The sequence below is a fragment of the Triticum aestivum genome, chromosome 4A, assembly GCF_018294505.1.
Source record: "Triticum aestivum cultivar Chinese Spring chromosome 4A, IWGSC CS RefSeq v2.1, whole genome shotgun sequence".
Taxonomy (NCBI): Eukaryota; Viridiplantae; Streptophyta; class Magnoliopsida; order Poales; family Poaceae; genus Triticum; species Triticum aestivum.
Genome location: NC_057803.1, coordinates 253,653,224 through 253,657,712, shown reverse-complemented (window position 1 = coordinate 253,657,712; position 4,489 = coordinate 253,653,224).

Below are 4,489 nucleotides of genomic sequence, written 5' to 3'. Positions count from 1 at the left end.
GGATTTCGTCCACCATAGGCAAGGTGGGACTAAAACACCTCCTAAGTTGTTTCCCCTACAATATGGACTCTAAAAATAGATTACATGGGCCTGGCCCAAAATAAGGTGGTGTAACACCAATAATAAGCGATGGACGAAATTAATGAAAGGACATCTTGTATATTTTGTCCATCTTCTTATATGTCATCATGGTGGCTTCAAAGTCCGGAAATATCCACTTGAACTTCCATTCTTGTTCTCCTCGCACGCACCTTCATCTCCGTGCTGGACCATGCTCCAATGTTCATCCTTCTTGCCCGTGCTAGGCACTTCAATTGCAAGCAACACAATGTATCTAAGTTAGGCAGCATCGTACTTTCATGAACACTAGAAACATTACCAAGAAAAGAAAGTACCTGATAATTTAATTAGCGTATGCGAGCTCTAGCAATTGTTCCAAGACTTAATATAGCAGGGGATATGTGTGTAACTGTGGTAGCCATGTCCTCATCGTAATGTAAAGCTGAAGAAGAAACTAGCTGATCTGGAATGTACAGTCAGTACGATGAAGAAAGAAAGAGTCAATCACAGGCAACAGATGAAAGCAAGTGGCAAGAAGGGACTAGCATGTGTAGTTGTGGTTGTCGCATTCGACATGTTCTATTCGCTGTTTGCAATGATGATTAGGGTTTTTGTTTTGAGAGTATTTCTAAAGCACATCTAGATGTGCTCTAAGTAATGCACATCTAGGTCCTATGCCATTGATGTTACGTGAAGATTCATGCAGATATTTTCGTTTGTCTTTTTTCTTTTCCTTTGTAGTTTGATTATTACTGGCTTCATCAATAAGAAAAGCTCACTATATTGCTTGCCAGCTATCCTACTCCGTTCGTACCGGTGCACAAGTCACATTACAAAAACCAAATAAACCCAAAACTCTTTCCTTGTTTTGTGTCTAAAAAAGAAATTAGCCAATAGGAGTCCTGGGGCTAGTATGCATTCAATGACTTCATACTACATAACATAATATGCAATGGTCAATTCTCTGCATGCAATGGTATTAATTACCAAATAATCATCAAGTTCTCTTGTTTTCCCCCACCTAGGTCGCCGGTATCAAGTTCTCTCGTTTTCCCCCACCTAGTACTATGAAAAATGATTGTTTCACATTTGTACGCTGCTTGTTTCATATTTGGATGCTCCAACGCGTGTTTGTGGAGAGATACTGACGCACTGCAGCAAGAGGTGACATTGTGCCTGTGATAGCCTCGTCATCTTCGGGTGGTTGTGGTTGTTCAAGTATTTCTTCCATAGCTTGTTGAAAGTTTGAACTCGTAGATTAGTGTACCAGACAAGTTACTAATGAGACAAAAACAAACAAAGTAGGTGTCACATTTATACATAACTCATTTTGGTGAACTACATTAATACATTGGCATGTATTGTAGTGCCAACTTCATAATAAAATCACTTTCGAAACATATGTCCATGTAGCATGCCTACTGTGTTGTCTATTTCCTCACATTCGTTGACATCTAAGGATAAAGAGACATGGTTTAAAGTAGGAAGAACATGGCATGACATCATTCATATCATGGGAAAACAGATACCAAAGAAACATGCTATTGTATCATTGTGTGGGCACGTGAACATCACAACTATATTACAGATCAAGACCAAAAGAATATCATTCCTCTCTTTTAAACCGTGTAAGGTGAAATGATACGTAAGACAACTGTGTATAAAAGTGAACAGAGTAAATGACATTGGCTGCAAACCAAGCAGTTAAATGAACATGTCACAGTAACAAAGAAGTTCAAAGGCAGGAGGAGTAAGGACTTACAACAGCGTCTTAAACTCGTGTGCTCTTGCCCTTCATCTTGCTGGTGTGGCAATCCTCGAAGATTTGCACTGCATTCGGTTCAGGTTATTTTTGGTCCGCACGGGCTTTCCTTTGTATTTGGAACAAGTCAATATAGATACGATAATATGGCATAGAAAAAAGAAGAAACTAGCAGCTATTTACAAGAGCCTCATAGTGTGCAATATAGCAATGAGATCCTGTTGTTTGTTTGAATTTCACATTAGAATGGTTGGTCTTGTTCTTCAAATAGTTAGCCTAGAAGAAGATACACTTGTAGGGCACATACGTAAATATGAGTTCAATATGTGATCTGATCAAATACATATACCCTACCTGATACTTTGGATCAGCCCAGTGTTTAACAAGGGTTGTCCAACCATCATCTATAATATATTCCACTAGAGATGTTTGGGCGAATTCATTGTTAGCCTTGCCTTGAAAGTGAGTTTTTCTAAGGTGATACCGATACTATCGCACAACAGACTAAAAAACATGAGTGCATGCTTGTTTAGTTGCGTCATCTTTCGGATCAAACTTGAAACTCATCTGCTAAAAAAAAGAATGTGAGTCTTATTAGGAGGAATCTAGAAAGTATGGGGCAGAGCAAGACAATATTACAAATTGCGACGAATAACATTACTTATGAATAAATGGTCAAGGAAGGTGTTAAACTGGGTATCGTCTTTCTCATTCATGTACTGGATCCATGTTGGGCGGATACGTGCATGACACCTAATGGTAATCGCTGCCTCTAATACTAACTTCACCGACTCTGTAGCATCACGTGGCCTTTTTAAACTTGCTTCAAAATGGATGTCCATTCTTCCTTATTTAGATTTTGTTAATCTGTCAAGCATTATCCCTGATGTCTGCTTCCACTTGCGCCGCGGTGTTAGTTCAACAATGAATATGGAAAGTGTTAGTGCACATAAAATTGTGAGAGCACATATAAAGGAGCATGCAACTGCAAGTTGACTAGGGCAGGTAATGTCTTGGTGTTGATGCTCATGAGGTTCATCTTATCTTTCCAAGTCCTGTTGTGTCAGCAGTGCTTTGAAAGTAGTGTTAGGTGTGAAGGCGGCATCGGAACAGGCCAGTCACGGATCAAACGAATGAGTAAATTGTTGAGATGCCGATATAGTTGAAGGGGATGCTGCAGCTGGTGGAGCAGGTGATACTGTATTTGTAGATTTAGCCGGTGGACTTGGACCATCTACTGCACTATAAGTACCAGCAGAATCTTGAGGGGAGATCCTTTTCCACTGCACCCAATGAGTAACACCATTCCCTACTATATTGTTTTCCTTTCTCTTTTTTGACTTTTCCATGTCAAGCTGTACGCACAACACAAAAGAATAAAATCACTCTTCAGAACTCATTGATGCATGATACAGACAAGCAATACTTTGATGTAAGACAACCGTATGAGGATGGCATATGTAAGAAAAATAGGACGATGTGACATATTCACAGCTACGATGTGTAAACTAAGCAGAAGGATTTTCAAGAAAATAGAAGTAATGCAAGCTAGACACCATGTGAAAGATGCAACAAATATCACTCTACCAAGTTAAAAGTGTATTGTCATAAGTGGCATTTCGAAAAATTAGAAGCAATACAACCTAGAAATCAATGCAAGATGCAACCATTATCACACTGCCATGTTAAAAGCGTCCAATCATGAGTGATTGATGCGAGATACACAACAGTACTTTGATCTAAGAACATGGTATGATAGATTGATGCTGAGGATGCAGCCCGACAAGCTTGCCGAGCCACTTAATCATCTTCTTCTTATCTACATGACACGCCTCTGGACGAGTGTTTTATAGAGGTAATTTGCCTTCCAAATGGTTTCCACATACTCGGTGGAAGCCACTTAATGACCTTGAAGGCTCGACACCGCATTGACAGGCAATTTGCGTCATAGTGCCGTGGAGCGGTGGTGCCTTGGCGGGGAGATTTTCCCTTGGCGGACCCGACAAGCCTGTCGGGGGAATCTTGGACTTGTCCTTGGGGCGGCATTGACCCGGTTGGGCTCTCCTGCCCGACAAGCGAGGCTTTCCCAAGGTGATATCTTGTTGTCTTGGTCTTCTTCATCTGCTCTTTTATCTCTCAAAGAGCTGCTTCTCTAGCTTGGTCTTGATTTGGATGTTTGATGTAGTTGCTTCATTTGTCAAGCTTGGTCTGTCGGGTCGGAGGCCTACTGTCCGTGCATAAGTTAAGAGAAACATACACCCCTGTTTGTGTACCCCGACAGAAGCCCCCGGATCTAAGCCATACGTGCCGCCGGGCATTTTGGGTTAGGCCCCAAACAGTGCATGGACATGTGTCGAGGAAGTGCTACGCATGCTCTGGTTGTTATGATGACCAGTCAACCCAACGTCCACTCTGCATAATTACCGCAGGTCGTGGTGTCATGGGACTGTAGCAGTTAATGGGTAGTGCGCCAATAAAATGGTAATTCTCTGAGGAAAATAGCAAAGAGGCAGTCCCCATGTTCGTTCCCCATAAAAGAGGCAATGTGAAGGGACGCTGCTCGTTCGCGTCCGTTCCTCCTTTGATCATATTTTTCCTCAAGTCGAGCAACCGCTCACGCGCTCACATTCGCCTCCAATGCCCCGCTAGATCTTCCACTTTATCCGC